This window comes from Erpetoichthys calabaricus, chromosome 11 (genome assembly GCF_900747795.2).
Source record: "Erpetoichthys calabaricus chromosome 11, fErpCal1.3, whole genome shotgun sequence".
In the NCBI taxonomy this organism is placed as follows: domain Eukaryota; kingdom Metazoa; phylum Chordata; class Cladistia; order Polypteriformes; family Polypteridae; genus Erpetoichthys; species Erpetoichthys calabaricus.
This window is the reverse complement of record NC_041404.2, coordinates 132,000,371-132,028,136: the sequence shown is the minus strand read 5'-3', so window position 1 is coordinate 132,028,136 and position 27,766 is coordinate 132,000,371. Positions and strand designations below refer to the sequence as shown.

At 38.5% G+C, this 27,766-nt stretch overlaps 1 protein-coding gene across 2 annotated transcripts in view; it reads right to left on the bottom strand.

Moving 5' to 3' along the window:
* elfn1a (extracellular leucine-rich repeat and fibronectin type III domain containing 1a) overlaps window positions 1-27,766 on the bottom strand; it is an 848,877-nt gene that overhangs the window by 164,502 nt on the left and 656,609 nt on the right. For both annotated transcript variants that reach the window (XM_028813917.2, XM_051933628.1), the window contains exon 4: window positions 1,564-1,679. The gene's annotated coding sequence lies outside the window, so the exon portion shown is untranslated. The remainder of the gene's footprint in view (window positions 1-1,563; window positions 1,680-27,766) is intronic.

Sequence of the window (27,766 nt, the reverse complement as noted above, 5' to 3'; positions counted from 1 at the left end):
AACAATAGGGTGTCCAAAGTTTAGCATATCCCATATTTTTCCATTTTTTTCCAATCTCTTAAAATTCAGCAAATGTGCAGTAATTTTGTATTTAAGTCTGCAAAAGTGTTTTATGTTTTATTTCCTGCTGAGGCTGTGTCATCTCCTTTTCATTTGCAAAAATAACATGTACACGGCTTCAACTCCATTATTAAATTTGCGGATGATACCAACATCATAGGTATGAACATCAGTAATGAAGAAACAGATAAGAGGTCTACCTGCTGACAAAGTGGTGCAAGGACAACACTCTCACCCTTCATGTCAGCAAAGCCAAGGACATGGCCATGGACTTTAGGAAGCACTGCCATCTTTATTGTAGCAGATGATGCTAAGAGGGAGAGCAGCTAAAATTTCTTGGGAGTAACCATAACTTTAGAACTGGTATTTCAGCTCTTTTCAGGAAGTCTTACCATCTCTTTTCAATATGTGACCACTGATTCCTCCATGACCTCTGATCACCACAGGTTACCCCCATCTGTTCTCACTAACTTCTACAGGGGCCCAGCCGAGTCTATCTACACTGGCTACATGGCACCTGCTCAGCTCCGGATCACAAAGTGCTGCGAAGGGTGGTGAAGTTGGCACAGCACCATGCTGCTCTCTCTTCAGTACATACTGTATATACAATATTCACATCTTTAGGAAGGCTAACAGGGTTATTAAACACATTGGTCATCCTGCATAGTTACTTTTCTCACCTCCTCCGGTAAGTTGCACTAACACCAGTAAATTCAGAGACAGTTTCTACTCACAGGGTTATATGATTAGTGAACAGCCAATTATAATAACAAATATTTTAACAAAAAACAAAACTGCATAAACAAATACAATTATATTCCATACATTTTTGAGAATGTTTAGTATGTTTGTGTATGTAGGACTTTGGTATTAAGTTATTGTCACGGTTTTGATGAGACATGCAAATATTAATTTCACTGTATATATACATTACAATAATCAAAGGGTGGCCAAATTTTTACACATGATGGTAGATAGATAGATAGATAGATAGATAGATAGATAGATAGATAGATAGATAGATAGATAGATAGATAATGCACTATATAATACATTTATATGAAAGGCATGGTATAAAAATTGGTCAGAACAGCCTTTTTGGCCTGTGCATATGGCTCAGACGTGAATGCACCAATCGTGACTTCTTGTTTTAAAGATCTTTACAAAAGCAGAAAATCAACAGCATGAATCTCAAGTCAGCTCAAGTTGTTTCCAGTTTGGATGCTTTCTATCTAAACCATGTAAGGCTGCCACCTGCTTTACTGCACATGAGTCAGCGGCCCCCACGTCAAGGCATTCCTAATGAAAAGCCAAATTGCATGAATCTAAGTCCTCACACAAAATTCAGAGGTACGTCAAGTGAAAATAAAAAAGGAAATAGTTTTGTGGGAGCAGCAATCATGTGAGTCTAAATGAAGGCGCAGTATGTGATATTAAAGTTGAGCTCAGTCGAGGGAGAAGCGACATTATACAGTAGGTCACCTAAAATGAGTCAAATCCTACCTTTTATTTGACTTCAGAGTTTGCTGCTGATTTGCCTCTTTCACGCAGCCACCTGCAACTCCTCGGCAGTCTTTAATGGAAAACAGCGGGCATGCAAGTTTACAAAGTGGGAGAACCTAAAAAAAAAAAACGAAAACAACATTTCATTCTCACTTAATAATTTATACTGCGATTGAAAGTCATTTTTTAAGACATTTCAGGGCATCAAAACAGCAGTTCAATTTAAAAGCCACCTAACCATTCTCTGTACCCTCTTCTCCGATTACTGGGCAGTGAGAGCTGTAGGCTGCCCAGAAACAGTGGGAGAATGGCAGGACCCCCTGAAATGGGATGATGATCCAACACAGAGCACACTCACTCATTGACATGGCTGTATTTAGGATGGGAAGGAAACATGGACACCTAGAGAATATCAATGCAGACATGCGGTTCTCAGGTTCATTCTGGGAGACCACCCTAGATGCAGGTTTTAATCCTGGCCAGCGTCTAGCTTTTTAACTGGACCCTCTCCATAATTAAAGAAGCTGCTCTCTCACAGGGTCAATATATAAGTTACAAAACTGGACTTTTACATCTTTTGGTGAAAAAGCAAGCAGTTCTCTATGATACATGGAGATAATATAATTTATGTTTTATCATCATTTTAAAATTGTAACCATCACCACAATGTTCATTCCACTTTTCCAGGTGTTCTACTGATTTATGCCATATTGATTTACCAATGAGCATACTAGTAGAGCTGACTGCCTTTTCTGTATTCAAGGCTGCTTGCTCCTGTGTCCGCTCCACCTGCCATTAATTGTCATTATTAGGATAAAATTAAAGGAATAGGAAAAGTCAATTAATTAAATTAACAGGAAAAGAGCTGTGGCAAAAAATATAAATATTTCTAAATTTATTATAAATATATATCTCACACCATTGTGCTTTTCTGAATGCATAATAAGAAAAAAGATAAAATACAAGCTAATTAAACAATGAGATGAATTAGTTGGAAACTGTCTCATTGATTGTGAAAAGTGGTTGGGATGAAAACTTGCAGCCAAAGGGGTCTCGCAGAACTGAGCTTGGGGACCTCATCCAGCGTAATGTGTCAGGCTCAAGGGTATTCCTTAAAGGAATTTCCAAGTCTGTTTCCAGCAATGGCAACATCATCTAAGGAAAGGCATAGCTGTGAAATGTCTAACAATGTCATGATTTAAAATGGTCAAACATACAGATAGGCTTTACTTAATACTGGTTAAAACTAATAGAGATAAAAATCTCAGAAACTGAGTGGTCAGCTAACCAGGGGGAATACAGGTGGTATGAGATAAAAGGTATTTAACAAGCCAGCATAACCTGAAATGGAAAAGAGAGGTAGAATTTATAATGCCTCTTACACCTCCTGGAGTAAAGCATTGGGAGGAACAAAGGCTGAGTCTACCTGACCAAGAGATGTGTCAAGAATAACAGGACAGATTTAAATGGATAGCTAAGAGAAAGGCAAAAGGCAAGGTGTCTGCCATTTTACATCCTTGGGAGAGAAATGACAACCTTCACATCTTTCACAACATTGTGATGGCCAGTGCAGTTTTCTACACTGTGGTGTGCTGGGCTGATAAAATCACTTCAAGAGAGGCCCACCATGTCAACAAGCTAATTAAAAGGGCAGGCTCAGTTATGGGACACACTCTGGGCCCCCTGGATGTAGCAGCAAAGGAGAGAATTAAATCAAAACTGAGTGCCATTCTCAGCAATGCTGCATATCCTCTATTTGACACACTAACACTGAGGACTTTCAGCCAATAAATTATTCAGCAGAAGTGTGTCAGGAAACATGAGGGGGCTCCTTTAGAACAACAGCAAAATGCCTTGATAGCACCTCACTGTGCCTGGGACTGACAAGTCAGTAGTGCTCGTTCTTTTTAATATACTTGCTCTTTACTCATTCTGGTATGTGTTTAGGCCATAGAGTTTGTGTATATTTATTTATGTATTGAAATATGTACCTATATATTTATGTAATTACTTATTTAAAGAGCTGCTGTAAAAAGCCAAATGTCGCACTCAACACAAAGTTCATTCATTTGATAGATAGATAGATAGATAGATAGATAGATAGATAGATAGATAGATAGATAGATAGATAGATAGATAGATTTACAGAAGCTCCAAAAACAAATAAAATAAATATGATAAAAAAAAATATTGTTTGTTATTTTGGCCACATAATACATTTTAACAAGTTGCCTGGGGCTGTAGAATGTAAAAGAAAGTGGAATGTATTGAACTACAACAACAGTTAACCCTGACAGTGTGGTACGAGTATTGGATTTGGGGCAGTCTGTTAAGTTTTACATACGGTAATAAAGGGTATAAAAGGGACAGTAGGGTCACCCTAGGACCCTGTCATGACTTAACAGCTATATAAAATTGAACAAATGATTATTAAATTCATAACATTCAGATAGTTAAACACATTTTTACTTAGCAGATGTTATAAAATAATTACAAATGTAGCATGGCTAAAATAAAAAGCAATGTCAAGATGAAACAAAAAATAAACATAATGGAGTAAGTCATACTACAGTTTATGGACTGTATGTTCTCGATAATATCCTGCAACATGTAAAACACATTGAGGCTGGTTACCATAAATCAGGCTGTAAGACAATTCCCATGTTAGACTCCTCTACTTTCTTCAGGTTTGATGAAGCTGCTGTTATGAAGCAGAGTTCACTGTTGTCCTGCCCAGCAGACAGAAGCACGCTAACAGTTGAGCTTATTGAGAATTACTGCCAAGTCCTGCCATTTGGATTCCGTACCACTAATCTTGCTTTCACGAGAATGCTCATATTTTGATTGAAGCTGCTTTTACCTACAGTATGTCTGCTCTTTATTTAGATATTCTCTTGTCTGCTCAGGAATGGTGCATGAATGTTTCTGCATTTCGTGATGAGTATTGTGTAGGGAATCAATAACAAGCAGCATAGAACTGCCAGCTTTGCCAGTGGCAAAATTAACATTAATGAAATGTGGTTGAATGTGTATCAGTTTCATCGTCTTGTCAAATGGCCTCAGCGTTTGCCTTTTCAAAAGATGCTCTGCTTAGAGGCATTTGAGACAAAGCATTTGTATAATGGGAAAAAAAAATCTTTAAATTAAGAGCAGGCATTCAATGACATCGATGAGTAATGGCATAGTTTACCCCTACTTCTACTGTAATCGTCCAAGAATTCAATATCTGATGAAAGCTAATTTGAAATGAACAAAGGAATACTTAACATAAAAAGACAGACACACAAAACCCACATCTGAAGATACTCTAGAGGGCCCCAAATTATTACAATTATGTAAGTTTCATTGTGTAATTGAGCCAGATGATTACTCAGAATTGATTAGGAACATCCCACGTTTGAACAACTAATCCTCGTAGTTCTTTGCAGGTTCTGATATATCATGCCATGGGAGAACGGTAGTAAATTAAAAATGTAATCGGCCTAACTGAGGCATACAGCGGCAGCTTGTATGGTGCCCATGGGCAGGTCCATATAGGGCCCGCTACTGAAGGATCTCACTCTTTATCATCTTCTTCAGCCGTATCTCTCAAGTGCAGAACTGTCCAGGCTTAATATCACTGAGCGGAGCAGGCTGGCCAAGAGATACAGCCTTAGAGTCTTTAATACAAGGTTTAATAGAAAGTGTTTAAGTTTACTGGGAAGAAATAAAAAAAGGGTCTAGTAATAATAAAGTTTACTGGAGCTTAATCTATGAAATAAAAACAACAAAGGCACAAGCAATAAAAAAAAAACAGGCTGACAAAATGTGATAAATTTCACATTACTTGTGGCTGCTAGGTATTGGAAAAGGATAACGCCTCCATGCATGTTCTTTAATTCAGTTGCTCTTTGGGCTAATGTACTGTGGAGGATGAGCCACTCGTCTATCTGATTCTTATCGGAGAACTTGGTTAAAATGATATACGGCTATACTTCGCACTGGTCAAAGAACATTTTCTGAAAAAGGCTTAGACCTTCCTTCAAACAGAAAATGTCAAGCTGTAGGTGCTACCAACGTGTGGCATTAAATGTTTATCTGAAAAGGTCATTTCTGTTCTGTACACAGCCTACTTTTAACTTTCTGATTGCTCCAGTTTTTTGCATTCTGCCTCAATTATTTAGGAGCACAGCCTTTGCTCTCCCATTACTAGAGAGGGGATCTGATTTAAATAAAAATGTCTTCTTAGTTGTCTCATAATCTGTTTTAGTTGGGAAAATGGTTTCAAGGTTTTAACAGAAAATAAGCAGGCAGGAATCAGAGAGGAAAGGTCCAATACTTCAGTTTTCTTTACTTGTTCAGATAAAATATCAGTTATATACAGTATAATAGCAATAAAAAGTTACATATAGTATAATAGCAATAAAAAGTTACATATATAGGAATTGTGCTATTGACATACAGTAATATCAAAGAAAAACCCAGAGCCATCATCCTAGACCAGTAGACTGAGGGAGCCCGCGTGTCAGTCTCGTCAGAGGATCAACTCGTGAGCCTGGTCCAATACCGGGCGGTGTGCACGTTCCCCACGGTTGAGCTTCCGAAGAAACTGAGGGCAGAACCTTCCCTTATATACTAATTGAGTGTCCTTGTCCAAAATGGCTTACGTGTAAGCAGTGTATACAGAAGTGATCAGTTTCAGCACAAGCCCCTCGAAGTGAAAAACAAGTACATAGCCTTGACCGTATTCCCATAACATTCTGAAACTGTTTATGAAAAACAAGTTTTTGCACAATCTTTGGCTATTATCCCAGACATTCCAATCTTTGCAACTGGTTTTGCGCTGAGGCGACCAACCCCCTCTTATTGCTTTATTTCATCCCTTCTCCTGTTACAGAGAAAACCTTTTTTATTACACAATCCAACACAAACGTGGGCCACAACTACACATGCTGCAGCTCAATAGTTAAAAATTGGCAATAGGGTAGCACACGGTGGCTGAGTGTCCACTCCGGGGTTAGCATCTCTGCCCAGGCGCAGTCACCATTGAGTCCGGACATTCTTACTAGTGCTTTGTGGGGGTTTTCTCTTGGAATGGTGATTTTCATCGAAACAAGTGTGTGAAAGGTTAAATGGAGATTTGAAATTGGCCTTTTATTATGAACTGTGTCCTTAATTGGAATGATGCCTTGCTCCTAGTGATGAAGAGAGGTCCTGGACCTCCGGGACCCTACAGTATTTTGCAAAAAAAGTGTTCAGAAAACAAATCAATGAATAAATGGATGAGAAGGAAAAAAATATTTCACAGGTGTCAACAGATATTAGCATAAATTCTTAATAAATTAAGAGGGCACATTTCATGCTAAATAATTTAAATATAATGGATCACAGTTAATTTACTCATCATACTTCCTCTCTTTACACTGCAGTTTTTTATAAATATGGACGCTAGCCTGGATGAGTAATGCGTTACTTTGGTCTGACAACTACAGAATGTGGCTGACCGAGAAAAGCTGGAACCCCGGTAACATGTATGTATTTCTGTATATGACGTTTCCCTATTTATGTTTCAACATTATGTTTCGAGTTTGTTGCATTTAATTTTTCATATTTGTATTAATGTATACCTCTGGGCTCATAAGTAGAAGTGTACCTAATAAGAATTATTTGTGTTGAATTAAATATATTAAACAGCATCCTTAACTGGTGCCTCGCAGATCCAAGGACCCAGATTCAATTCCTGGCCTGCCCACCCTGTGTGTGTTGTCTGAATGTTATTATAAAATTAAAGGAATAGGAAAAGTCAATTAATTCAATGAACAGGAAAAGAGCTATGGCAAAAAATATAAATACTTCTAAATTTATTATAAATGTAAATCTCACACCATTGTAATTTTCTGAATGCATAATAAGAAAAAGATAAAATACAAGCTAATTAAACAATGAGATTAATTAGTTGGAAACTGTATCATTGATTGTGAAACTGGTTGGGATGAAAACTTTCAGCCGAAGGGGTCTCGCAGAACTGAGCTTGGGGACTCCTTCCAGCTTAATCTGATAGACTCAAGGGTATTCCTTAAAGGAGTTCCAACCAGGAGTTGCCAGCAATGGCAACATCATCTAAGGAAAGGAACATCTGTGGAATGTCTAACAATATCATGATTTAAAATGGTTAAACATACAGAAAGGCTTTTCTTAATACTCGTTAAAACTAATAGAGATACAAATCTCAGAAACTGAGTGGTCAGCTAACCAGGGGGAATACAGGTGGATTGAGATGAAAGGTATTTAACAAGCCAGCATAACCTGAAATGGAAAAGAGAGGTAGAATTCATAATGTCTCTTACACCTCCTGGAGTAAAGCATCAGGTGGAATGGAGGCTGAGTCTACCTGACCAAGAGATGTGTCAAGAATGGCAGGACAGATTTAAATGAATAGCTAAGAGAAAGGCTAAAGGCAAGGTGTCTGCCATTTTCCATCTTTAGGAGAGACCATTTCTGCTACTACATGCAAACTCTCTTTCCTTACAAAACTGCGTTCATTTAATGTGAGAAATAACAACCTTCACATCTTTTACAACTTTGTGGTGGCCAGTGCAGTTTTCTAAACTGTAGTGTGAGAGGCCCACCAAATCAACAAGCTAATTAAAAGGTCAGGCTCAGTTATGGGACACACTCTGGACCCCCTGGAAGTAGCAGCAAAGGAGAGAATTAAATCAAAACAATCAAAACTGAATGCCATTATGAGCAATGCTGCACATCCTCTATCAGACACACTAACACTAAGGACTTTCAGCCAACAAATTATTCAACAGAAGTGTGTCAGGAAACGTGAGGGGGCTCCTTTAGACCAACCAACCAAAATACCTTGATAGCGCCTCACTGTGCCTGGGACTGACAAGTCAGTAGTGCTTGTTCTTTTTAATATACTTGCTCTTTACTCATTCTGGTATGTGTTTAGGCCATAGAGTGTGTGTATATTTATTTATGTATTGAAATATGTACCTATGTATTTATGTAATTATTTATTTATAGAGCTGCTGTAAAAAGCCAAATGTTGTACTCAACACAAAGTTCATTCATTTGACAGCCAGCCAGATAGATAGATAGATAGATAGATAGATAGATAGATAGATAGATAGATAGATAGATAGATAGATAGATAGATAGATAGATAGATAGATAGATAGATAGATAGATAGATAGATAGACAGGCGGCAGCGCTGGGATGACATCCCAAACCCTTACCCTAAACTCCACGCCCTTACCTGACAGGACGGATTCTACAAACATTTGTGAAAGAATGGGTCACTCTCAGGTTTATTGAATTCAAGCGTGGTACCATGATAGGATGCCACCTGTGCAATAAGTCCATGCGTAAAATTTCCTTGCTACTAAATATTCCACGGTCAACTGTTAGTGGTATTATAACAAAGTGGAAGCAATTGGGAACAATAGCAACTCAGCCATGAAGTGGTAGGCCACGTAAAATCAAAGAGCGGGGACAGCACATGCTGAGATGCACAGTGTGCAGAAGTTGCCAACTTTCTGCAGAGTCAATAGCTACAGACCTCTAAAAGCTTAAGAACAGTGCGAATAGAGCTTCATGGAATGGGTTTCCATGGCCGAGAAGCTGCATCCAAGCCTTACATCACCAAGTGCAATGCCAAGCGTCGGCCACACCACCACTTGGAGACGCGTCCTCTGGAATGACAAATCATGCAATCTGATGGATGAGTCTGGGTTTGGAAGTTTGCAGGAGAACGGTACTTGCCCGACTGCATTGTGCCAAGTGTAAAGTGTGGTGGAGGGGGGATTACGGTGTGGGGTTGTTTTTCAGGAGTTGGGCTTGGCCCCTTAGTTCCAGTGAAAGGAACTCTCACTGCTTCAGCATACAAAGCCATTTTGGACAATTTCACGCTCCAAACTTTGCGGGAACAGTTTGGGGATGGCCCCTTCCTGTTCCAACATGACTGTGCACCAGTGCACAAAGCAAGGTCTATAAAGAAATGGATGAGCGAGTTCGGTGTGGAGGAATTTGACTGGCCTGCAAAAAGCCCTGACCTCAACCTGACAGATCACCTTTGGGATGAATTTGAGCAGAGAATGCGAGCGAGCCAGGCCTTCTCATCCAACATCAGTGCCTGACTTCACAAATGCTCTCCTGGAAGAATGGTCAAAAATTCCCTAGACCTTGTAGAAAGCCTTCCCAGAAGAGCTGAAGCTGTTATAGCTGCAAAGGGTGGGCTAAGTCCATATTAAAACCTATGTATTAAGAATGGGATGTCGTTTAAGTTCATGTGTGTTGTAAAAGCAGGCGTCCCAATACTTTTGGCAATATAGTATAGATAGATAGATAGATAGATAGATAGATAGATAGATAGATAGATAGATAGATAGATAGATAGATAGATAGATAGATAGATAGACAGACACAGGCACAGTATTAGTAGTCTGCCTTGTGCCTCTTGTTCCATCTGACTTCCATGCGCAGTTAACATTTAGATGTCAAGTTTTTATGATGTGAGCACCAGAAGTCACATGTTTTACAAGAAAAGGTACTCTGGTTTTAATTATTATTATTCACTGCAGTTTTTGATTATTCATTCTATGTATTAGTTTTACATTTAAAGCTCCAAAACTGTGTTATAGAATTGACACTATTTAGATAAAAGCTCTGCCTACTGTTTATTTAAGCCAATTTGAATCTTTCATCTCTTTGTTTTCTCTTTTCTGCTGGGTTATAGAGAAAGGAACCATGCAGAGTTGTGTGAACATATTTTCCTTTGGCCGAATGAACTTTCGTTAAATTATTTTTTATACTTATAAAAACTTCCTCTAAACTTTTAACAATGATTTAACTTCTGTAACAGTAACTGACTTAGACAAGTGTTTTATAGCCCCTTTCGGTGGAGGTGGGCAGCCTAGGTCGCCAGAACTGTCTTTGCCCGTTATAACCAACTATGGATCCCTCCAGAGATTTATTTTCTCCAGGAATCAATTGAGTTTTTGTTCTCCTCTCCTCTGCTGTCAATCGGATAAATCTCAATTTATAATGTGATGTTTGCTGATGACATTGTGATCTGATAGCGATAGTAGGGAGCAGATTGAGGAGACTCTGGAGAGGCTGAGATATGCTCTAGAGAGGAGAGGAATGAAGGTCAGTAGGAACAAGACAGAATACATATGTGTAAATGAGAGGGAGGCCAGTGGAATGGTGAGGATGCAGGGTGTAGAGTTGGCGAAGGTGGATGAGTTTAAATACTTGGGATCAACAGTACAGAGTAATGGGGATTGTGGAAGAGAGGTGAAAAAGAGAGTGCAGGCATGGAATGGGTGGAGAAGAGTGTCAGGAGTGACTTGTGACAGATGGGTATCAGTAAGAGTGAAAGGGAAGGTCTACAGGACAGTAGTGAGACCAGCTATGTTATATGGGCTGGAGACAGTGGCACTGATCAGAAAGCAGGAGACAGGGATGGAGGTAGCAGAGTTAAAGATGTTAAGATTTGCACTGGGTGTGACGAGGATGGATAGGATTAGAAATGAGTACATTAGAGGGTCAGCTCAGGTTGAACAGTTTGGGAGACAAAGTCAGAGAGACGAGATTATGGTGGTTTGGAAGTGTGCAGAGGAGAGATGCTGGGTATAGAGGGAGAAGGATGCTAAGGATAGAGCTGCCAGGAAGAGGAAAAGAGGAAGGCCTAAACGAAGGTTTATGGATGTGGTGAGAGAGGACATGCAGGTGATGGGTGTAACAGAACAAGATGCAGAGGACAGAAAGATATGGAAGAAGATGATCCGCTGTGGCAACCCCTAACGGGAGCAGCTGAAAGAAGAAGAAGAATGGGCTAGATTAATGTAGATTGTTTGTTTATGTGTGGAAATGTTGTAAAGTTTTTATTGCATTGTGGAAATGGATTTATGTAAGCACTCTGTACTCAAAAATAAATTGAATTAATTTAAAAATAATGTTTAATGCAGCTTTACAATAAATACTAATTCCAGTTCTTTCCATAAAGCTTCCCTGGGGCTTTGATTTATAGAAAAAAATATAGTGATTAACATAAGCAAAAACAGATGACATTTTGGAATGACTAAACATTTCTGAGTTGGTTCACTTAAATTGCCCTAAAGCCTGAATATCTTTGTCTATAACAGTCAATTCATGGCTGCAGTGGACTTTCAACTTATTTAGGGCCATCTCCTCCCAAATGGATAGCCTGTGTGAATTTCAATGGACGGACACACTCTGCATACTGTTAAGGAGCCTTGCACAATTAACTATGCTGAAGCACCTTCAGGAATATCTTAGGGTGCTTTCAAACAGATTTGGTATGTTTTGTCATTTTGGTATACATTGGTATCCTTTTTTATTTTCTTTTGTAGGTTTTGAGGAGAGCAAAAGGCATAGACGACAACTCACATTTATAGACTCGGTGCTAATGATGATTAACTTGCACTGCTCTGCTTCACTTATTTAAAGTGTATGGCAGTTCTCCTGGTTTATGGCTGAAGCCCGGTCTGTTTAGAGACAGGGAGAGAAATCACAGGCGGCCTTCGTTTGAGGTATGGAGTGTGGAAGGAAGGCATGTCAGGCAGAGGTGATGCAGCAGCCTCATGTATCAACTGCACACTGCTGTCCACATATTCTCTGATCCTGTCTTTTCTATTATAGGTGGCCATAACATACATCTACAGCATTGGATACAAGGAAGGAGGCAGCCATTGCAATGCCATGTAAAGCCACGAGGCAGCCATTCAGTATACCGAGAGGAGGTGCAGGGGTTACCGGACTCGTGCAAAGCCAAAAACCTGTCCCTGAACATTGAACATAGACAAAACAAAGGAGATGGCTGTAGACTTCATAAGAACTAGAAGCGACCACTCTCTGCTGTTCATTGATGGCTCAAGCACAGAGATCGTCAGGAGAATCAAATTCCTTGATGTTCACCTGGCGGAGAATCTCACCTTGTCCCTCAACACCTGCTCCATAACCAAGAAAGCCCTGCAGCGTCTTTACCACCTACGAAGGTTGAGGAACACCCATCTCTCACCAGTCATGCTCACCGCCATCTACAGAGGGACTATTGAGAGTATCCTGCACAGCTGCATCACTGTCTGGTTTGGAAACTGCACTGTCATGGACAGAAAGACCCTGCAGCAGATAGTGAGGACAGCTGAGAAGATCATCGGAATCTCTCTTCCTTCCATCATGGACATGTACACCACGTGCTGCAGCTGCAAAGTCACCAGCATCGTGGAGGACCCCATCACATAAACTATTCACCCTCTTGCCATCTGGAAAAAGGTACTAAAGCAAGTGGGCATTTACCACCAGAATGTGTAATAGTTTCTTCCCTCAGGCCATAAGACTCATAAACACTCAGGAACTAGCCTGACAGCAAACACACACCTTCCCACTCAACAAGATCATATCTTTATATTTATTATTATTTTGATTATTACACTGTTACCTTCTTCTTGCTTCTAGTGTCACATTTACATTGATTCCTTCTATTAAGATATTGCCACATTTTGGCTACTTTTTCGTGTTCCCTTAGATATCATAAACTTGTATTGGTCGGCGCTGCACTGTCTTCATTTGTACCGCTGTCTTTGCACTATTTTGCAACGTTTGCACATGCTTGCTTACATACACTTTACGTTGTAATGTGTAGCTTTTTCTGTAGCATGGCGGTCCTGGAGGAACGTTGTTTCGTTTTACTATGTACTCTGCTAACTGCATATTGTTGAAATGATAATAAAAGCTACTTGACTTGACTTGCAGGGAGTGCCAATGCTTTCAAATTTTTTACAATATACTGTATGCTTTCAAGTTCCAGTACCAGTATCATCTGAGATCAGACAGTTAATGGCGGTAGCCCACACCCTGTCAAAATGTAATAATAATAATCTACTTTACATACCGTATATAAAATCCTACGCCTAAAAGTGCAACGATTTTGTGCAACGATGTTATGTGACGTTTTTATGTCACATTTTTTTATCACGCTTTAAATCTGGCTTATTTTAAAACCTACATATATATGTTTGGTATCATTCTTTTCAGAATTTATCCAACTTTAATGTGGTGTTAGATTTTCAGATTCTTATTCCGTTTTTAAATTATAAACTAAGATATCAAGAAATTCGTGGTTTTTAATATCAAGTAAGTCGTGGTTTTTATTTTTGATCGAGTAAACTTTCTTTCACAGGAACAAACTATTAAAGAAAAATTATCTATTCATAATATCAATGTTTGTATTTAGGTGATTTAGTTAGCTTATGGTCGAGTTACGGTGACTCATTGCATACCACTTTAGTTTTCACGTGATTTTTCCTGTTATTTACTGTAAATGAGTCATTTTTTAAAAAACATTTTTTATTTATAAGAATGTCAGTTAAAATGAATGGATTGTTTATTTAGTCTCTTATAAACACTCCTTGAGCATAGTGGACCTCAGTTTAATGGGAATACTCCAATCGGTAAGAGAGTAAATATTTTATTCTCATTTCATGATTTTGACTCCATTAAATAATAATTCATTTTTCTTTTACATATTTATAGAATTTCATGATTTTGACTCCAATAAATAATAATTTTTCTTTTGTACATTTACAGATTTTATTAATATTTTGGCCGCAACTGATGGTTAGGCGCTAAAGGCGCCAGGGGGCTTGGCACCCCTAATAATAATAATAATAATATTGTGCCAAACATATTAAAAAGGAGAATCTGACTTTTTCACAGATTTCTTCCTTAAAAACATGCCTGGTGCAAAGGCTTTGAGCTCGTAATTCAATTGCAATATTAATTTGCTTAAGCTGTATGTGAAATAATAATAAAAATATATTTTAAATCATACGATACAGTATATAAGGTGCAATATTCAGTTCTTATGTCTTTAATGTCCTCAAGTGCACTCTTCTATAAATATGCAGGATGACCAAAAGGCCTAATGGCACAAGAAGCGTTGTTAGTGGGCACTAAACATTATGGAAGTATTGTTGTGTACTGTATTTTACGGCTTTTCTTTGGAGTGTTTAATTTGCAGGTGGCTTATAATAAGAAGATTTATAAACAAACATTGAATCATTCTTATCTGTTGCTTCTAAAAGACAACATATTCTGGATGCCTTTGGTTGTGGCAGAGAAATAAATAAATAAATGTGCATTTTTGTTTAGCCAATTCATCAATGCTGACTTGGACCATTTTGCAACCAGACCACAGACTGTTCTGCATAGTAGAAAGAATTATTTATTTATTTACCTTTCTACTTTAATGCAAAAGGATAAACTAGAGCTAGTGGCTTGTTTTTTCATTTTTATCTGAGAGGAAAAGAAAGTGTTGATAAAGCAGAGTGCAGCATTAAGCACCCTACCGTGAGTCAAGGAAAGATTGTGGTTTGCAGAGACTGCCCACAGTCTAATAAATCACCATTTATAGTTTATCCCCCAGTATCTATCTGTATGAGTTTCTCATCTCACTTGTGATCTGTTTCCTAAAATAGTGTTTTTTGCTAAAAATTGTAATTGGCAATTACAGAATGTCAGCCTGATGCCCATTGACTTAAAATCTCATTCTAAAAGTGCTTAGGTGAATAGGATGGGCTGTGTAAAACTATTCAATTGGGACAGTCGTGCTTTAATGTTACTCTTTCCTGTCTATGCTGTTTTTTATGTGACTGATTTCCTGATTGGTAATGAGTGGTGAATTAATTTCTAAGAATTCAATCCCTCCTCAAATGACACATAACAGCAGACACACCATTTTATTATGCTATTCTCTCAGCCACACCCACTTCTCCGCTTTCAGCCGCCCCTTCTGTCTTGTTACCACTTTAGCCACTCCTTCCAGGTGCTGTTAGGCCACACCCCCTCATTCAAATTGTATTTGGCTTTTCAATGGTTTGTAACTTGGCGATGTGTCTTTTTACATGCCTAAATCCACTAAATACACATACCAAAAAGCAAAATTTCAATCTATTTGTTATTATTCCTATACTTGAATAATATTCAGATTCTCCTTATAGATTCTTTTAGTCTGTTTTCAATTTATAGATTCGGATTTGAGCTCCTTGAGACACTATTCATTTCATTTCTGGATATTTTTGACCTATGTTTCTGGTAAGTTTATATTTTTAATCATTTAGACAGTGACGCTATGATGATTTGCTCTTGGATTGTTGTTTGCTGTGTGTGCCGCTACTTTGCATTGCTGATGGCTGTGGCTTTCATGCCAAGAGAGATCACAAGGCAATTTGCATTTGATTTGGGACCAGATGATGAAACATAGTCAAAATAAACAAGCCAAAGTGAAAATCAGGAAGTCATTTGAATCAAATAATGAAGCCAAAATGATAAGCCTAAAATGTAGTAGAGAAAACAAAGCAAAAGTGTCATGCTAGGAATAACTAGGAGAAAAGATGCTGTGAAAAGTACCAAAAAAGGGTCAAAACCAGGAAGACTAACAATAAGAAACCAAAGCAAGAATGCAAATCAAATGTTGTAGTTACGAATGCAGGCAAGGATCAAAACTTAGAGATTCTAAGAAATGATTACAAAAGCACACACATATATATATATAAGTATTATATATATATATATATATAATCTCCCAAAATGGACACAGAAGCAATCTTTTTGAGTGACAATCCCAATGTATAATTGTACAGAGGTCACGATCTCTGAAGACATGTTATAGAAATACCAGAGAAATCCTAGATACCAAGGAACATACCTGTTGAAAACGTGTGGCGACAGCAGATAAAATGAAATAACAACAACAAATGTAAACTGGAACTGCAAAAACAAATGGTTGATTCATGATCTGCAGTACAGTGGAACCTCAGTTCATGACCATAATTCGTTCCAAAACTCTGGTCGTAAACCGATTTGGTCGTGAACCGAAGCAATTTCCCCCATAGGATTGAATGTAAATACAATGAATCCGTTCCAGACCATACGAACTGTATGTAAATATATATTTTTTTTAAGTATTTAAGCACAAATATAATTAATTAAACCATAGAATGCACAGCAAAAATAGTAAACTAAATGTAAAAACATTGAATAACACTGAGAAAACCTTGAACAACAGAGAAAACTAACACTGCAATAGTTCGCGCTATAGCACTACGCTAAAAACACTTTTTTTTTAATGAATTTTAAGCACAGGGAAAAAATGAACATTTGAAAAAATCCGTAATTTAATAAACCACCAAGAAAAGTAACATTGCAACAATGCACGCTATGAACCGATCGCTGTAAACAGAAGTGAAAACAAAATCAAGCCCAGTGCATTTCTTTAACTGCCTTCCTACCTGCATCCAGCCACCTCTCTCTCGCGCTGCCTGTGTGTGTGCACGCGTCTTTCTCTCTCGTGCTGCCTGTGTGTGTGCGTCTGTCTCTCTCTCGCGCTGCCTGTGTGTGTGTGTGTCGCGCTCTCTCGCTCTCTCTCTCTCTCTCTCTCTTGCTCACTGCACAGGAAGAGACTGAACATGTACAAACCGAAAGGGAAACTGGCTTGTTCGTATACCGAGTGTGTGGTTGTGAACTGAGGCAAAATTTTGGCAAACTTTTTGGTTGTAAACCGATTTGTACGTGTACCGAGACAATCGTGAACCGAGGTTCCACTGTACTGAAAAATCCACAATTAAAATGCAAGATGACCCTAAAAGAATGATGAAAATGTAGAAAAATGACAAAGACAGAGGGTCAATATATCAAAAAAGATGTGAACTGAAACACACACAAAAAAAAGTCTTTAGTGAAATCTGCAACCTCCAATAAAGAGGAAGTGTGTGCTGCTGTGATACTGTTGGCCTGAGTATATCATAGCTCGTGACCTTCAGTCATCCCTAAGAAAAACCATGAAAAGCTAAAATGGAGGCATAGCAGTGGCGGGCCGTCAGGGCCTGCAAGGCCTTCTCTGCTGGCCTAAAAAAATATCTGAATCACAAATTGATGTTAATTATATTTTGTCCATGAATACTTATTAAATAATTCCAAATAGTCTGTCCGCTTCCTTTCATAGCTTTTCCGATGGTTGTGCAGCGCCTGTTTCCAGACATGTATTTTCGTATTAAAGCATTTAACCAATCACATTTCAGCCATCATTTGTTGCCAGGCAGGGTCCAAGTCAAAGAAGTCTGCCAGGAGGCCTTCACAATCCATTCTGCAGGCCCTCTAACTGTTGCTTCAACCAATCAGATTTTGAGTTGGTTTCACTAGGGCCCTCTAGCAGGCGTACGGCAACGTCACCGTATTCAGACCCGTTGATTGGATAGGATGGTGTAATATAAAAATCTGAATGAGAGCATCATGGGGCAGCTAGTACACATTGGTATGTTTGGCAGTGAGCATTTCTGTGTCCACTGCTTCTGTCGAGCGGACATTTTCAGCCCTAAAGCGAATTAAAACTTATGCCAGAAATACGTCAGGGCAGGTTCGACTTTTAGCATTAGCTTCGATGGCAATAGAAAGGGACTTCGTGATGAAACTTCGGTGGCAATAGAAAGGGACTTCGTGATGAAACTGAAGCGCACGGATAATCTGCTAGTAATTGAACTGTTTTTGAGGAAAGAGAGGAGGATGGATTTTGTTAACAAATAATTCGAATTTTTGGTGAGTAAAATGTTGCGATTTTCCTAAATAATATTGCAAGTTTATGAGTTATTATTGATGTTTATGTGTGTCGCGGCTGTAGCTGCAGTAAAAAGGAACTTGTTCACCCCTGGTTTGTCTATTCAATAAAGGCATTTATTGTGGCTACAGGAGTTATCTATCTGCGATGCAACGGCTCGTTATACCGTATTTCTGCATATTAAGATGGTTTTTATAACCATAAATTAGTTTTTGAGGGGTGGGTTTATTCAGATAAAGCACTACTAAAGGCCTAGGTGTGAAATGCATGGTCCGCCACTGAGGCATAGTAAATGTGAATACTTCATATGTGAATTAAAACAACTTCAAAGTAAAAGACACTGAGGCAATAACTCTAAAAAAAACTGTAATGTAAACTAAATGTCCTGAAAAAAAATCAAAACAATAGGGGAAAATATTAAAATGAGCCCATATCGTAGTAGTAGCTTTATTGTGTATGGTAATGATGTTCACTGCTAGTCACATGATTGGGAACTGCCATAATGCTTGACATCAGCATGTGGCCCCTATATAAGATGGTGGTACACATATTCCAAAAATCGTTTCTTTGGATCAAAATACAAACAAAACATATGTGATACTCTTTCTCTCTTGCTAGTGTTAGTGGAGGCTTAATGGCTGTTCCAAGAAGATTTTAGTATTAAGACCCAACCTTTACTTTCAAGACATGGGTTCTCGCTTTGCATTTCTGTTCAGTCGCTCTCTTTCTACTGACTCCTGTGTCCTCACACTATTGGCTTTACCTCAGTGCTTTTATCTCCCAGTTCTTTCTTTTAAAAACCCCATGGGCACACACTTTTACTACTGAGTGTCCTTACCCATTAAGGTTCTTTGATTGATTGTTCATCTTTATAGGTATTCTTAAGCTCTACACAGTCAAACCAGTTCACCATTTCTTTAACACTCTTCTTTTTTCCACTTTCTTCCTCATGGGCTATGACCCTCTGTGGATTGTATTAATCAGGTTTAAGAATGCCATATTATGTCATTTTCTTCTGATACCAATGTCTGTTCTTCAGCTCATTTAAACCCTGTATCATTTTTTGTTTCTTTCTATACTGTACTTTTGTTATTCTATGAAGGCACATACTCATTTTTCCTTTATTGATCTAACAGTCAGTTTTTCATATTGCACTTATTTCCTTTTACTTGTTTGTCAGCTTATGCTACTGGATGGGTAAATAACACACGGAGCGTGAGAATTTAAAGAGGTTCTCAGCCTCCATCAAGTGCTCAAGTACTGGGCCCATTATGTCTAGTGTGCTTCTTTCTTGCTTGGATTTTGATTCATGTTTTCAGATATTTTTGAACTTTGGATTTGCAAATAATTTGTTGAAGAAACTCTTCCTGATTTCATTTATTTTTGCAAATTTTTGACACCTAATGTTTTCAAGTGTTCAACCAAAATGTAATAAGCAATTCTAAACAAGATAATAAAAATAAATAAAGATGTAATAAAGCCTGTCTGTGCTCAATCAGTGGACTCGAATTCCACCTTTAATTGGGCTGATTAAACTAGGGGGGTAATTATTTTTTTTTTTTTACTGGTTTTACATAACATTGGTTGCTGAATAAATTAAATAAGATAAAAAATGTGTTTACTGATGTGCACTTTATATAACATTATAGTGACAGACTGCTGTCAATGTCCTGCTCCACTGACAGACTGAGGAGATCGTTCCTCCCCCACACTATGCGACTCTTCAATTCCACCCGGGGGGTAAACGTTAAAATTATACAAAGTTATTGTCTGTCTGTATACCTGCATTGTTATCACTCTTTAATTTAATATTGTTCTTTATCAGTATGCTGCTATCTATCTATCTATCTATTGGTTGAAGACCTGAAAATATTCAATGTGACATACAGTTAGATCCATAAATATTTGGACAGAGACAACTTTTTTCTAATTTTGGTTCTGTACATTAGCACAATTCACAAACTTTATTTCAGTGGGGTTAACAAAACGATTGCATAAAAATGTGAGGTAACTAAAGCATTTTTTAACACAATCCCTTCATTTCAGGGGCTCAAAAGTAATTGGACAAATTAAATAACTGAAAATAAAATGTTCATTTCTAATACTTGGTTGAAAACCCTTTGCTGGCAATGACAGCCTGAAGTCTTGAACTCATGGACATCACCAGATGCTGGGTTTCCTCCTTTTTAATGCTCTGCCAGGCCTTTACTGCAGCGACTTTCAGTTGCTGTTTGTTTGTGGGCCTTTCTGTCTGAAGTTTAGTCTTCAACAAGTGAAATGCATGTTCAGTTGGGTTAAGATCAGGTGACTGACTTGGCCATTCAAGAATTTTCCACTTCTTTGCTTTAATAAACTCCTGGGTTGCTTTGGTTGTATGTTTTAGGTCCAACTGTATCATGAAACGCCGCTCAATCAATTTGACTGCATTTAGCTGGATTTGAGCAGACAGTATGTCTCTGAACACCTCAGAATTCATTCGGATGCTTCTGTCCTGTGTCACATCATCTCAATAAACACTAGTGTCCCAGTGCCACTGGCAGCCATGCACGCCCAAGCCATCACACTGCCTCCACCGTGTTTTACAGATGATGTGGTACGCTTTGGATAATGAGCTGTTCCACGCCTTCTCCATACTTTTTTCTTGCCATCATTTTGGTAGAGGTTGATCTTGGTTTCATCTGTCCAAAGAATGTTTTTCCAGAACTGTGCTGGCTTTTTTAGATGTTCTTTAGCAAAGTCCAATCTAGCCTTTCTATTCTTGAGGCTTGCAGTGCACCCTCTGTATTTACTTTCATGCAGTGTTCTCTTTATGGTAGACTTGGATATCGATACGCCTACCCCCTGGAGAGTGTTGTTTACTTGGTTGGCTGTTGTGAAGGGGTTTCTCTTCACCATGGAAATGATTCTGCGATCATCCACTACTGTTGTCTTCCGTGGACGTCCAGGTCTTTTTGCGTTGCTGAGTTCACCAGTACTTGATTTCTTTCTCAGGATGTACCAAACTGTAGATTTTGCCACTCGTAATATTGTAGCAATTTCTCAGATGGGTTTTTTTCTGTTTTCACAGCTTAAGGATGGCTTCTTTCACCTGCATGGAGAGCTCCTTTGACTGCATGTTGTATGTTCACAGCAAAATCTTCCACATGCAAGCACCACACCTCAAATCAACTCCAGGCCTTTTATCTGCTTAATTGATAATGACATAACGACGGACTTGCCCACACCTGCCCATGAAATAGCCTTTGAGTCAATTGTCCAATTACTGTTGAGCCCCTGAAATAAGGGATTGTGTTAAAAAAATGCTTTAGTTGCCTCACATTTTTATGCAATTGTTTTGTTCACCCCACAGAATTAAAGCTGAAAGTCTGCACTTCAACTGCATCGGATTTGTTTCATTTAAAATTCATTGTGGTAATGTACAGAACCAAAATTAGAAAAAAGTTATCTCTGTCCAAATATTTATGGACCTAACTGTATTTGCAGCAATAGTAATAGCAGGATTGTCAGGTGGACAGAGTACAGTGAAAAATCTTACTTGTGTGGCCAATCAACATGCAACACAACCAATTGGTCAATGCTAAAGCAGTGGGACATCTCCTGAGAGTAAGGCTCTAATTCCAAATCCACTCACTGGAATGTTAAATAAATTTATGATACAAAACAGGAGCAGGCAGGTCATCTAAGGACGTCAATGACCAACATAGTGTGTACATTAGAGAAAGTGTTACTCAGGAGTAAAATATCGAAGGACAATAGTGTGAAAGTGCAGGCAGTGAACACTGCAGAGAAAAGGTCATTGGAGCTGCATGGATGTAGCTGTTGAAGATTGGATACAGTCTTTCCTAAACCTTGCATGAGAAAGCGATGGAGAAACAAAGCATTTTATGATGTATTTAGCTGCCAGCTGAAGTACACTGTCCTGCTCAGGGCTTATTATCACAAGATTAATGTACCAAATCTGCTCTATATTGAAATAAACCCTAGTGAAGAATGCAAAAATGGAATAAAATGTATTAGTTTAGATCTCTAAATAAGAGTAACTCTGTCTGGGGGGCATTTACTTTGCAGTGTTGCCCAGCTCAGGTCAGAGTGGCAGTCTGGTTGGAATTGTTAGATCTGACATGAACATCACGAGAATAGGCATGGAATGTCCTCCAGCATTTGGCTCTAAAAACTGATAACAAACTGCGGTCTTTTCCTATTGATCTTTACCATCATGGATGAATGTAACATCAACATTTATATTCCGACAAACTGTGTTATTTGTTCATGGCTTTCTTATTTTTTCTAATTATTGCTTCTTATTCAAATTTAGAAATTTGACCTTCATGCATTTATCTATTATTTGGTGTATAATGCTTGATATTAATGTGTAATCTGTGTTATTAATGTCATCTTTGCTTTTATTCCTATTGTATTTATATGAATATTTGTAAAGCGGTTTGTGCATAGCAAAGATGGTATATAAATAAAGTGTATTCTTCTTCTTTCGGCTGTTCTCATTAGGGGTTGCCACAGTGGATCATCTTGTACCATATCTTTCTATCCTCTGAATCTTGGTCTGTTACACCCATCACCTGCATGTCCTCTCTCACCACATCCATAAACCTTCTATTATGTATTATTATTATTTTTATTATTATTATTATTAGTAGTAATATGCAGTACAACTACCAAAGAATAGTATTAAAAGATAGCTCACCATCAACATCATATACTCAACACCAAAAGCAGAAACACAAATGAATATTAATAAATTTCTAAATTTTGTTCAGTGATCAAAATACTAAATCATGTTCTACATGCAGTAGGTAATTGATGTGATATTCCTGATAATAATGATGACTTCTCTAACAGCATACCTTTTAAATTTAATCACAAAAAACAATCAATATGTCACTTAAAAGGGCTCCAACCTTCAAGCCCTGAGGCGCAAATGAAAAGTTCAGGCCACTGTATTCAGTGCGGAGAGTGAGCTCCCTCAGATTTCAGTTTTTTTAAAGAACAGTATTTAGTTAATATACTGTAAAATGTTCCTTCCACACCCATTGGTGAAAAAAAGGACAACATTAAAAACTAAAGTAAAGCGCTGCACTTGACGTCATTCAAATGCTGATCACATAAAGTATTGAAAGAAGCCCATTTTTGATTTCTCTTTAAACTCAATTTTTACCTCTTCGGCTGGATTATATTGGAGCAGACGCTACAAGCAAAGTGCAGGATTAAGTGCAGGGAAGAAAAGCACAGCAAATGTCCCATTATGAAGTGATCATCTTCTTTATTTCAAGGTCATAGCATTTTCCTTCACATATTGGTAGGCCTCTCCTTTCCTCCATCGTACACTGTATTTCTGTAATGTTTTTTAGCATCCCTCAACAAAAACGTAAGCAGCCATGTAAAAGTATATGTTATTTTTTTTGCTTAGTTACACAAATTTACCTTTACCGCAGTAAAACATTAAACACTGCCCTAGTAAACATATAATTATTATATTCAAATCACAGCAATGTTTCAAAACCTCACAATTGTAATAACCCCAGTCATAACAGCAACACATCACTGCCATATACATTTGTAACTCTGACCTTAGCAACAGACTGGCACACAAAATGTCCATATTTACAAACCATGGCATCGCTGCAAACATTATACTGTCTGCCAGTGTTCATTGAAAACAGCACTGCAACAAAGCCCTTACTGTAAGAGCTGCACACACACACACAGGCAAAAGATATGCCAGGAACACTTACAGGGTCTAAAGGCCTGCCCAAACCACCAGAAAAAAGGCTACTGGTGCCAGGCACAAAACATTTCACATACTCAAAAACAAAATACATATTTGAGATAAATAACTGCATTGAGCATATCATGGAAAATTATAGCAAACTCAACTTAGTTGTTATAATTCAAACATTTTAACAATGTGTTAAATTATTGAAAGGTGTTTATTTCTTATCTAGTAGTTGCACAACAGTGCCATCTCCTGGGGGATAAGGAGCAGTGCACCACCTCCCCTTAGAACATAAGAGGAGACCATTCAGTCCATCCATCCATCCATTTTCCAACCCGCTGAATCCGAACACAGGGTCCCAGCCAACACAGGGCACAAGGCAGGAACCAATCCCGGGCAGGGTGCCAACCCACCGCAGGACACACACAAACACAACCACACACCAAGCACACACTAGGGCCAAGTTACAATCGCCAATCCACCTAACCTGCATGTCTTTGGACTGTGGGAGGAAACTGGAGCGCCCGGAGGAAATCCATGCAGACACAGGGAGAACATGCAAACTCCACGCAGGGAGGACCCGGGAAGCGAACCCAGGTCCCCAGATCTCCCAACTGCGAGGCAGCAGCGCTACCCACTGCGCTACTGTGCCGCCCACCATTCAGTCCATAAAACCCATTTGTTCAGCTAATAGCTAAGGTGTCCCAGTATTTCATTCAGATTCTTCTTAAACGTTGTCAAGGTTTCTTTTTAAACTACATGTTTTAATAGTTTATTTCAGATTCCCACAACTCTTTGTGTAAAGAAGTGCTTTCATGCTTTAGTCCTAAATGCACTTCCCCTTAATTTCCACTGGTGTCCTTGAGTATGTGATTCACCGTTAAATTGAAAGAATTCTTCTGGATGTGCTTTATTGATGTATTTGAGAATTTTGAAGATCTCAATTAGGTCTCCACGCAGACTCTTTTGTGTGTGTCTAAACCAGTTTATTTTCTGAGTTTGTCAGAGTAGGTCATGTCCTTAGGTCCTGAACATAGCTGCTCTCTCCTGCGCAGCTTCAAGTGCTGCTATGTCTTTTGTAATGTGGTGACCAGAACTGCACACAGTACTCCAGATGTGATCTTACTAGTGCAATATATAGTATGTCCTTTGATTTAAATTTAACAGTTTTTATGATATAACTTAACATTTTGTTTGCCATTTTTTTTGCTTCTGCTCATTGTTTAGATTATGACAATGTTCTCTCACCATACACCCCCAACTTCTTTTCAGTGGTTGCCTCCTTTACGACAGTGTCTCCCATCTTGTATTTATAGTTGATGTTCCTTTTGCCCATGTGTAGCACTTTCCAAGTGTTCTTCCACTCCTGAAGGTTGGCCAAGTCTTCTTAAAATATTTTTGATGCCTTCTCAGTGTTTACTATTCCTTCAATTTTAATATTGTTTTCAAATTTCACAAGTTTACTCAAAATCTATGTCATTAATACAAATAACAAAAAAAGTAGCAGTTCAAGGGCAGACCCCAAGGGACTCCACTGATGACCTCACCCCAGATGGAGCATTCTCTACTTAATGTAGGGACACCATTGCTTATGGCACAATGTTCTCTGTTGAGACGGAGTCACAGAGGTAGGCTCTTGTCACATTTAGCCACCATCCTGTGAAGTGTCCGTCTATTTCCTGTTGCTGACCAGTGGTTCTCCTTGCTGCTGCCTTTTGTGCAATTTGGCCTATGCTGTCATTATTTTTGAGTCTGTATCCCTTGGCACATGAAATCGTTTTGTAATTTTCATGAGCAATGCACCTTCAGTTTGACCACCGACAGTTTAGAACTCTGTTAATTGCCTCATGCTACTTTGAACACACATATCACATATCAAAGTACTAATTGTCAGGATGCTTTTCTAGCTGACACATATGGCTAGCAGAACTCATCTTTGGAATTGGGATTAAGTTCAAAGGTAATCTTCTTTTTATATGGTGTTTCCATTATTTTGTCCACCCCCTGTACGGTTTCTCATTCCTGTTCCTGGAAACAAACATTTCCCAAAACCTTCTAGCTGCTTTTGCTTTTTCATTTATAGTTGCAGTGTTTTTTTAAGCAGACATTGTGAAGATTAACAGAGGTCTCCAAATAGTGGAAAGCCTTTGATGTTTATTTATTGACCAGGCTTGAAGTTTAACTCTTGGCTTCAATATGTGGTTATTTTTTTGCACAACTTTTCCCAGATTTATTTACAGCCAGGGCTACAAAAAAAGGCCTGAATTTAGGGTTAACCATTACTATGTGTGTGTGAATGTTTTCCTGCTCCCATCAAGTCTTCTTTTTTCCACATGCTGTCCTTTAAGGTAAATGCAAAATGTCAATTGCTGAATGTGTGAATAACCTCACCATTGCTTACTCTCAGCAGGCCTTTGAAGCAGGTATTCTTAAATTGTAAACTTTATAAAGCGGCGTTTATACCTGAAGGGACACGAGCCATTAATAATTCATGTCACTGTTATTTGTCCTCTCTGACTCACTCTACCGAGTAACGTAGAAATTCACAGGTGCAGTCTGGGCTAATTAAATGAGAATAAATTACTGTGCACTTGTGTGTGTGTATGTGTGTGTGCGTGCATTTCCAGCCTTATTTACAGTGCGCATCCAGCATTTACTAAGTTGTCTGCAGAAGCTCTTGACTGCAGATGGCACCTCTCAAAGATAGTCTCTATTGCAAAAAAAAAAAAAAAAAACTCACCTTTTTCATTTTTATTGAGCTTTCATACTCTCTCTATTGCAAATCACTCAAACACTCCTAGAGGTCCATTGCTAAAAGTCTCATTTTTTAACAAGGTAGAGATGATCTCTTAGCAGAAAAGTGGTGCTTCAGGCAGATTAGAGTTTAGGTTTGTATTTTGCTCTTATTTCTCCAATTAACAGTGCCCTGGCAGGCTGCTTTGCAGGTCAAATCTAGGGGGCCCTGACCTAAAGTGTGTTAGGTGTCATTCTGGACCCTGCTATTGGCCAGTCCTTTTATGCGCTTTGTGCCTCTGACACCACCCTTCTTATTATGTTGCTAGGCAACACCTGTTCTGCAGTAGTCATGTGATAGGAAAGGTGGGAAATAAAAGAAGAGCACTCCCAGTTTATAGGAAAGGAAAGGAGGAAGAGGAGGTTGGAAGCATGTGACGAGTACAGCACGTTTCCGCACCCACCAAGCATCTAAGTTTAATGTGGTGTTTCTCCAGTAGGCTGTTTCAGATTTCTAGATTTTGCTTCTTGTTTTTGTGGTCTACTTTTACTGTTACTCAGCCTGAGGATTATTGTGACCAAGAAGACCAGGAGATAAAACAAAATCCAAAAGGAGCAGTGAGGTGTCAAAACCCAGGATGAGAACAGAGAAAAGTGACCAGTGTCAAAGGGCAAAGTGAAAGAAATGGTCAAAGCTATCAGCGAAGTCAAAAGCAAAATATCAGTCCTACCACCAGGGCCTACTTTGAATAGAAACTGACTACCACTAAAGTTCACATAATATCCACCGAGGGATAAAGTAGTATGCACTCACCACATGTTTATAATGCCACATCCAGCAACACCAGGAGTGTGACAAATGTGATCACATGAACAAATTCATAATCATGGAAATAAAATATGACAGTAAAAAAAACAAAAAACCCAAAAGCTTTAAATTACCAAATTAAACAAAAAGGTGATACTGAACATGAAACGTTCACATAAAAAAAAATCCCAAAAATTAGAAAAATGTACATATGACAGATGCAATATTTATATATTTAAAATGCTAATGTTTGTGTCTGTCTGACATGTGATTACTCACAAACCACTGGGGTTAAATGTTTGATTT